The sequence below is a fragment of the Chionomys nivalis genome, chromosome 3, assembly GCF_950005125.1.
Source record: "Chionomys nivalis chromosome 3, mChiNiv1.1, whole genome shotgun sequence".
NCBI lineage: Eukaryota > Metazoa > Chordata > Mammalia > Rodentia > Cricetidae > Chionomys > Chionomys nivalis.
The window spans coordinates 100,485,433-100,495,435 of record NC_080088.1 but is presented as its reverse complement, the minus strand read 5'-3'; positions in this window follow the sequence as shown (position 1 = coordinate 100,495,435).

Genomic DNA, 10,003 nt, shown 5'->3' with positions numbered 1-10,003 from the left:
CCCAAAGCCCACATAAAATCTGTATATGGTGTGGTGCCACGTCTCCATAGTCCTAATACTGGGGTTGGCTTGAGACATGTAGATCTTGGGGTCTACCTAGCCAAAAGATGAGCTTCAGGTTCAGTGAGAGATTCTGTCTCAAAAAAAAGTTGCAGGTGATAAACACCACTGGCATTGACCTCTGACCTCTATATGTGCTTGCACAGGTGAGCACATCTACATGTATGTGTGCATATACGTGTGTGTATATGTGTGTGTGCTGTACTTATCTTGGTGAAGTGGGTAGAAATAAAGGGAGGATAGAGGGGAAATGAGAGGGACAGGAGCCCCTGGTGTTGAACTCAAGGTCTCACTTGCTGAGAAGCAAAACTTCAAACACAGTTAACAGTGTTTGCTTAAGGCCTTGCTTTCTTCCCAGCCATGAACTTGAAGTTTCCTAGTAATCCCATCAGAAACCCCATTAATAGTGAAAATCATGTCCTAAAGACCTTGTGCAACTCACATGCCCTTGTTTTACCTTATCTGATTTCTACAGCATCTAAGTCACCTCCAGAGTGACACCTTAATCTCACCTACCAAGAAGAGGAATAACTTATTCCCAGCTCCAGCTCTAAGCCCTCCTAGACCTCTGTCCCAGAGCAAGTATGGTTGGGAAGAAAAGCATGCTTTTGTATCCAGCTGCGGTATCCACCTGAGAGCTTGGATCTAACCTCCTTCGGGCATGCTAATGGCTGAAGAAAGATTACCCTTGCATTTTTAAAGCAGCTACTGGATTTCTGGTTTATAAAAGAGGCCAATAAGTTGGAGAAACCAGAACTCTCCAAGAAAAAGGTAGGTGAAAAACAGCACCTTCCTGCAGCTGCTCTTGGAGCTGGAAAGGGAAGAGGGGTGTCAATATCAGGGCAGATATGTCATGGTGCAGGTTCAGGTTAGAACTTAGAGAAAGAACATGCTGCATAGTCACCAGAGTTAGGGGTGGGACTCACCTTCTGGGTAGGATGGAGAAACTGATCCATCTTGGCGAGGAGTAGCAGGGGACAATTATCCACCTACATCATGCACACCATGGGCACCCTGGGTAATAGGAGTCCTTCCCTCAATCAGAAGCCAGAGCATCCAAAAGCCACAGGAAAGAAAGTATAAAAACCCAGGAAGCTCAGCTCGATTACAAGCATACAGGCACTACCTCCCTGGCCAGGAGACACACTTAGCAAACCCATGGCCAGGGTTAATTTTAGAGGTTGATTGGTGTGGTCCATTGGGTGTCCAGATAGTTAATGAAACGTCATTTCTGGGTGGGTTTGTAAGGATGAGATTAGCCTATGAAATGGTGGCACAGATGTCTCTCTTTAATGTGGGAGGGAATTGTCTAACCTACTGAAAGATGAATAGTGGAGGAGAGAGAGAGAGAGAGAGAGAGAGAGAGAGAGAGAGAGAGAGAGGCAAAGAGTAATGCATGCCACCATTTATTTTGCTTCACTAAGCAGGTCCCCTTATCATCCCTCATCTCCATACCAGAAACATCTATTCCTCTGCTTTACATTACTGAATTTTAAACAATTTTACCACAGAATCCAATGTGAAGATAACAACAGATCAGGAAATTTAGACACCATAATTATGGAGGCCATTATCTGTGCAGATGGATGGATGGATAGATGATAGATAGATAGATAGATAGATAGATAGATAGATAGATAGATGAATAGATAGATAGATAGATAGATAATCAATGTACACATCATATATTACATACATATATATTCATATGTGTGACATATAGAGATAGATTAATTGATAAAAAGATTATAGATGTGCATATATAGACAGACAGACATATAGATCTCTGTTATTCTGGAGATCCATGCCTAAAGGACTCACCATGTCTGCATTTTTCAGATAACTCTGAAGAGGAATGTTCAAGTTTGAGCCATAAAGTTGAGGAAGAAGAGCCACTCTGGCCATCACTAACTTAAGTGCCACTGGAATTGGGATGGAAGTCTGGGTAGAAGGTGGGAGAAGCCTGCATTCACAGCTAGAGCCAGAAATCCAAGTGTTTCTGTCTGCGGTAAAGCAGAAATCATGAAGAAATCAAGCTGGTGAAATGTGGTCCTGGGCGTCATATTCAATAAGTGTATAATAAGATTCACATCCTTCAGATGCATTATGAGATTTTTCATAGCACTGCATCACCCTGCAGTTTCCCATCACAAACATTATCATGTGAGGACCCAACAGTTTCTCATTTTGCTTTGTTCCTTTAAAAAGATGTCCTTAAACCAGATGAGAAGAGATACCCAGGACACAATGCCATTGCATTCACACTAAAATGCCATTTAGTCAGCATGCAAGCTGCCAGATAAAAGTGAGTGGTACCAGAGGGATGAATTGGAAATTGTCATTCCGTCAAACTTAGTGACAACATTATCTGCAGATCTTAAGAAAAATCAGCTCAGAAAAAAAAATCCCTGGTTGGTAGTGATCCTCTCAGATAGATTGAAATCTTTCCAGGCTATTCCTCAGGGCTCATCAATCAAGGGCAGTTGTCATGGAGAACAGTTGAATAGATGGTTCCCATTTAATTATGTTCAGCCCTCTAGATATTGAAAGTGCTTGGGAACAAGAAGGCTAGGCTGGCCCTGGACTCCTCAGATAAAAAAAAAAATAATGATTGTTCTTTCTCTAATGCACCTTTGCCTGCACTCATTCATTCATTCCAAAATTGAAGAGCTAAGTATTAAGTATCTATTACATTCTGGGAATGCTGAAAATATGTCTTTATAAAAAAAATATACAGTACCAATATGGATGCCATATACTTTAGGCTGGCAGAAGTTAAACCATAAGCAATCATGAAGGCTGTGTTTAATAGAGGGGATACTTGGTATGGAAAAGTGCCATCTGTGTTGGTCAAGCTGATGAGGGTTTAGAGTTGGGTCTCTAATGGATGTTAGTTCACATAAGGGTCTTGATTCAAAGAAGCTCCAGTTTCTTCCAAAGTCCTGAAAGAGGAAGTCAATAATATAAGGACAGCAAGTAAAGGCAGTGGAAGTCCTCCTGCCATGAGAGGAAGTTCTGCTGCATCCGGCATTTGGGAACAAATTTGTTGTTTTTCCTGGAAGATGTGACAAATATCTACTCAGCTCACATGCAGGACTCACAGCAAACCAAAGTAACCATTCTACCAAAGTCCACCTTGATACATCAATGGATTTATTAGGATGACTTACCCAGTATGGATGAGGGATTATTTATAGGGGTTGGGGGGAACCCCAAACAACTGTGTCACATCAATGTCTCACCCCAGCAAGGATGGTGATCTCATAGAAGCGGCATCACGGAGTTCACTGTTCAGTTGACCTGTTTCCAATGCTGTGTAGCATTTCAAGGATACTGGCAGGTAGCTGGGCTACTGACACTGTCTCAAACAAACAAACCAAACTTAAAATAAACGCACAGAAGAAAATGCATCTCCACCACAACTTCAAAAGACCAGTTTCCCAGTTGAAAAAATAAATACTCACAAATGTGCACTTAATTGCTGTAAAACAGAAAATAGCTTACTGATAGGCTACTAAAGTGAGTAGCAGCATTTCTGAAATACATAGAGAAATATAGACACAGGAACAAAGAGAAGGGGATTAGAGAGATGCCTCAGGAGTAGAGAGTTTCCACTCTGTCATGAGGGTCCCTGAGATATACTCTAACTCTGGCTCCAGGAAATCTGGTGCCCTCTTCTGGCTTCCTGTGGCACTGCACTCACATGAAGGCATATACTCACACAGACACACAAATATCCATAAGCAATAAAAATAAATATTTTTTAAGAATACAGAAAAGAATTTCTGCTACCATTATTTATAATGGAAACTACTCAATGGACATCCGTGGTTTGTGTATTATGGGAATAATTATTTTTACATTAGCACCTGACAGAAACAACTGAAGGGAAGAAAGATTTATTTTGTCTTATGGCTTTAGAGGTTTGCAGTAACAACCATGGAGAAGGTATAGTATAGTAACTCAGTTCATGGCAACAGTATCTGTAAAAGAAACTATTGATATTACAGTAAACCAGGAAACTGAGAGCAAGGCAGGAACCAGGAGTATTATGCAACTTTTAAAGACTAGACGCTCTTCTGCCAGCCAGACCACAATTTCTAAAGCTTCTCAAGATAACACCACCAGCTGGGGGCCAGGCATCCAAATCATGGAACTGTGAGGGACACTTCACATTCAAAGCATAATGAACAAGATGCAACAAAAAAAAACCAAAGTGTAGCTTTGTGTAAAGTGAATGAATGTTAAAAACTTTCTAAAGAAAAGAAAGAAATATAAAAAGAATGTAGACTGTAGCCTTCCATTTACAAAAAGAAAAAAGAAAAAGAGCTCAAAAACAGGCAAAATTACAAAATTGAACTTTTGACCTTTCTGCCTCCACTTTCTGCATTCTGGAATTACAAGTCTGTACCACTGTTCCCGGTTTATGTGGTGCTATGGTTGGAAGGCAGAGCTTCATGTATGCTATTCAAGGCCTTTTATCAACTGAATTACATCCCTAGGCTGCCAGTACTCTTAATGTTTCCACAGCACCACCTTTACAGAGTGTCAACTAGTTGGACTCATATAGTAAATGCCTTTCAATTTGCTTTCTGTATTAGTTATTTTCTGTTACTGTGTGTCCTATTTTGCTCTTATGTTGCTATGATAAATAAATACTATGACCACAAACAGCTTGGGAAAAAAAGAGCTAATTTCATCTTACACTTCCAGTTTGTCTCTGAGGAAGTCAGGGCAGGAACTGAATCAGAAACCATGGAGGAATGTGACTTCTGGTGAGCTCCTTAGCTGTTGCTCAACTAACTTTCTTAAATATCTGTCTACTTAGGGTTTCTATCGCTGGGCAGAGACACCATGACCACTGTAACTCTTATAAAAGAAAATAACTACTTGTGTGGCTTACAGCTTTAGAGGTTTAGTCCATTACCGTCATGGTGGAACATGGCGACATGCAGACAGACTTGGTGGTGGAGAAGAATCTGAGAGTGGAGAAGGAACTATATCTTGACTTACAGGCAGCAGAAAGTGGTCTGAGGCACTGGATATGGCTTGAGCATATTTGAGACCTTAAAACACACTCCCACATTGGCAAATTTCCTCCAACAAGACCACTCCTACTCCAACAAAGTCACACCTACTAATAGTGCTACTCCATATGATCTTATAGGAGCCAATTATATTGAAACTACCACACAACCCAGGGTCTCCTCACAGGGATGGTGCCACCCATAGTGGGATTGGACCTCCTATGTTAGTTAGCAATCAAGATAATCTCCCATAGATGTACCCACAGCGCAACTTGATTGAGACAATCCTCCTATTGAGACCTTCTTAGGTAACTCTGGGCTGTGTCAAGTTGACAGCTGAAGCTAACTAGTTGACAAAATACTATGAACAAAATGCACCTTAGAGGAGAAAGGGTTTTATTCTAGCCTACAGAGTCAGTCATGATGGGGAAGGCAAGGCATGGTGACAGGAACAGAAAAACTGAAAACATTTTCACCCACACACAAGAAACAGAAAGAACTGGAAGTGAATTCTGGCTAACAGAGTTGAAAGCCCTTCCAGGAGGCTCCATCTCTCCGAGGTTCCATAAACTGTTAAGTAGCTCCACTAACCAGGAGCTAAGTGTTGAAATATATGAGCCAGTGGAGGTCATTTCTCATTCCAACCACCATCCTTTCTTTCACTTAGCAATGTGGGTATGTTTCTTCCATAGCTGCTCACATCTTGATAGCTCATTTCTTTTGGTACTGAATAATATTTCACTATAGAAATTAATTCTGGCCAGGAAGTAGTGGTACATGTCTTTAAACCCAGCACTCAGGAGGCAGAGGCAAAGAGCTAGTTCCAGGACAGGCTTCAAAGCTACAAAGAAAGCCTGTATGAGAGAGAGAGAGAGAGAGAGAGAGAGAGAGAGAGAGAGAGAGAGAGAGAGAGAGGTGGGATTCCCCTCTGTATGCTGTGAATATCACTGGTGAATAAAGAAACTGCCTTGGCCTGCTGATAAAGAACTAAGCTAGGCATGGAAAACTAAACTGAATGCTGGGAAAGAGGAGGTGGAGTCAGGGAGAAGCCATGTAGCCCCATGGGAGACAGACATGCTGAAACTTTGCTGGTAGGCCATGACCTTGTGGTGATGCACAGATTAATGGAAATGGGTTAAATTAAGATGTAAGAGTTAGCCAATATGAAGCTAGAGCTAATGGGCCAAGCAGTGATTTTAAATAACACAGTTTCTGTGTGATTATTTTGGGGCTAAACAGCTGGGAGCTAACTAGCAGCCTCCACCAACGAGGGAGGGGGAGAAATAGATTTCTATTTATTTACCTGTGCACCTCCTGGAATATGTTATAGATGCTTCCATGTTTGGCCAATTAAATATTAAACTGCTATAAACGTGCATGTGCAGGGTGTAAAGTGAAGAGTGCAAGATCGGAAAATAGCACCTCACTTTGGGATTCTGTTTCTCTGTATCTTCCTTTTGAAATGTATGGATTTGTGTTGCCACCTGTGTGTCTGTGTATGCATGGGTGCAGGTACCAGAAGAGATCAGGAGAGGGTATCAGATTTCCTGGAGCAGGAGTTATGGGTAATTGTGAACTGCCTGGCATGGGTGCTGAAAACCAAACTCAGGTCCCCTACAGTAGCAGTAAGCACTCTTAACCAATCGCTCATTTCCCCAGACCCTTAACTTTCATTTTAAAACTAGTCTTAGGTTATGTAGTAATTTGAATGTAATTGACCCCCATAATCTCATAAGGGGTGCCACTATTAGGAGGTATGGCTTTGTCAGAGTGGGTATGGCCTTGTTGGAGGAAGTGTGTCGATATAGGGATGGGCTTTGAGGTTTCCTGTGTTGAGTATATCAACCAGTGTTTCAGTTGACTTCCTGCTGCCTGCAAGATGTAGGACCCTCAGTTATTTCTCCAGTACCACATCTTCCTGCCTGCAACAATGCTCCCCCACCATGATGATAATAGACTGAACCTCTGAAACTGTAAGCGAGCCCCCTCAATTAAATGTTTTCCTTTGTAAGAGCTCCTGTGGTCATGGCGTCTCTTCACAGCATAGAAACCTTAACTAAGGCAGGTGACCATTGAAATGAATGGGTTTTGTCTTGGCGCGCACGCGCACACACACACACACACACACACAGATTCTTTGTCCTTAATTTTTCTCTCCCCTACAGCCATCTTCTCCTGCCTATTACCCCCAGCCATTTTCTTTCCTTCCTCCAGTTAATACATAACCGCCTTCCCTCTCCCCTCTCACCCAGTCACCATCCTGTCTCATGCATTCCATTGTCCCTTTCCATGTCCCACCTTCCTTAGGGCCTCTTACTCCCCCTGATAACTTGGGTTCTTATCAAGTTACAGAATTTCTCTAAGCCTTTGTTTCATCTCCTGTGAAATGGGGATAATGCATGTTTTGTAGTAAATAAAGGGTTAATTGTGAAACTCAATAAACTAATGATGACTCAATTGATAAAAATGCCTACTAAGCATGAGGACTTCTCTTTGATCCCCAGAAGCCACACGAAAAATTGCGAACAGGGCATCATGCACTTGTTAGCTCAGTGATGGGGAGATGGAGACACGTGGGTTCTCGGGGCTCACTAGCCAGCCAGCCTAGCCTAACTGGCACACTCCAGGTTAGTGAGATACCCTTTCTCAAAAACCATGTAAATGGTGACTACAGAATGATCTCTAGAGTTGACTTCTGGCCTCCACAAGCACATACATGCAGTCCTGCACATATGTATATACACTCACACATACATGCACACACACACACATACATAATTTAAAGCATTGTTTTCTAACACTAATGAGGTTGATATTTGAATGTGAAATCTCCCCCCTTAAACTAGCAATCCTTCTGCCTCAGTTTCACCACATCCTAGGATTATAGGCCTAGGAGATCACACCTAGATGAGACTCTTTAATTAGCAGATTCGTAGCACCTATTCCCAGAGTAAGAATGATATATCTTTATTCTTTCAATAAATTCATTAGAAGGCAAATTCTATCTCAGATGTTAACTGCAGTAGAACTTCCTGAATCCTTGTATAAAAGGATCAAGGGAGTTGAATGCCTGGGAATTCAGGAGTAAGCAGCAGATTTAATGTCACAAGCTCGCACAAGGATCAAAGGCTTCTACCAAAGCTCTGCTGCACCTGACATAACCACCGCCTGTTGTTAAAGGTATTTGCAAGTATGCATCTCACTGACATCTTTAGAACAAATTAGTCAATCTGGCCTTGTGCCTCCAAATTGCATCATATCATTGCTTCATTAAAAATATGCTCCAATTAAAGGACAGGAAGAAGTTCCTTAGGATATTTGTCTGTACATGTTAGTCTGATACGTTCCAATTAGAGACTAAACCGCGAGTCTCTGTTACCATGAGAACCGCAGTATTTCTCTGACTGTTCAGATTATGAACTCAGGGAGCACGCATCTTTGCAAACTTCGCCCGTTACTTAACAACTGCTCCGCAGGCTCGCATCTACCCAGAGTGAACTCCATCCATCTCTAGAACAAGGAAGGGCACGCAGGGCTACAGGAGACAGAGTTGCTGTGCCTTGCTTCTTGTCAGGAGAGTCAGGTAGCAGCAATTTGTTTTACCATTTGCTCCATTGCTCATGCAGGGCATGGGCGAGGAAGCACTAAGAAGTTTGCAAAGCTTGTGATGACGTATAAAAATGACAACAGCATTTAACTCGGTCGCTCCTGGAAGCATGAGAGCGGGGCGAGGTGGCCCGAGCCAGTGAAAGGATTTCTCTGAGCCCTAGAGCCTTTCTCTGTGTGTTTGGGAGTGAAGCCTAGATTGGTGACCGGGTACTTCCTCCCTCTTGGCAGATAATTGGACCCTGAGCTCCAATAGCTCATATTAAAACCAAGATTAGTAAGAGCAACCTAGTAACGATATGTCAGCTTCTACTGTAAAAAACCATGGGACTCTTTAATCTACTGTGAAGGACTTCTGCTCTTCATGCATGGAGGAGGTGTGTGGGTGTATAAACGTATGTGCGGAAGCACATGCACATGTTAGTAAGTGCCCACGGGGTTCAGACGAGGGCATCAGAACCCCTGAAGCTGGGGTTACGGGTGGTTGTGAGACCCTTGGCATGAGCTTTAGGAACCAAATGGAGCTCCTCTGCAAAACCAGGAAGCACTCTGAACCACCGAGCTATTCCCAGCCCCGGGAAAACAGTTTCTAAAGGTAAAAGTACAAATTGACAATTAAAAGACTGCCTTATAAGGCTACTGCAATGTGGTTTGGTATTTCCCACCACATTACTTCATCCTTAAGTATATTCTTCCTCAGACAGCACTGTATTGTAAACTCTCAGGGAGGAGGAAGGCAGAGAGGGTAAGGGAGAGACAACTTCCACTCAGGATCATTTGAGGGATCATTCAGACCCACTACTGTAGAAACTGCTCAACTATAAACCTATGAAAGAAGTCTAAACGGAGTCACCAAACTATGAAGGAGATAACGCCCCAACCAGATCTCTTTCACCTCCAAATGAAACTTCCGGTACCAGGAACGGATTATATCTAATTGAGCTGTTGACAGAAGGGGCCTCATGGAAATCCCCACACAACTCAGTCTGTTGCCAAGGCAACAGTTGGTAGTTCTCCGCAAACTGGTGGTAAGGCCTTATTGCTGAAGACAACCCTTACATATTTCATTAAACGTGGAGAAGCTGTGCTGGGGCCAAACTAGGGTTCGTGATACGGGAAGGCATTCTGCATGCTACGGAAGGAGAAAGGTAACCACCAACCAAGTTCCAAACCTTGAGGTCTACAGTGGTGATTCACCTGCCTGATACGCTGGCTGGCGCAATAGTGGCACTAATGTTGGTAGTAACATTGGATTTCAAGCCCACTTTAAAGATGGAGCCCATGCCTGGCACTGCTTGAGCAGTCAAGAA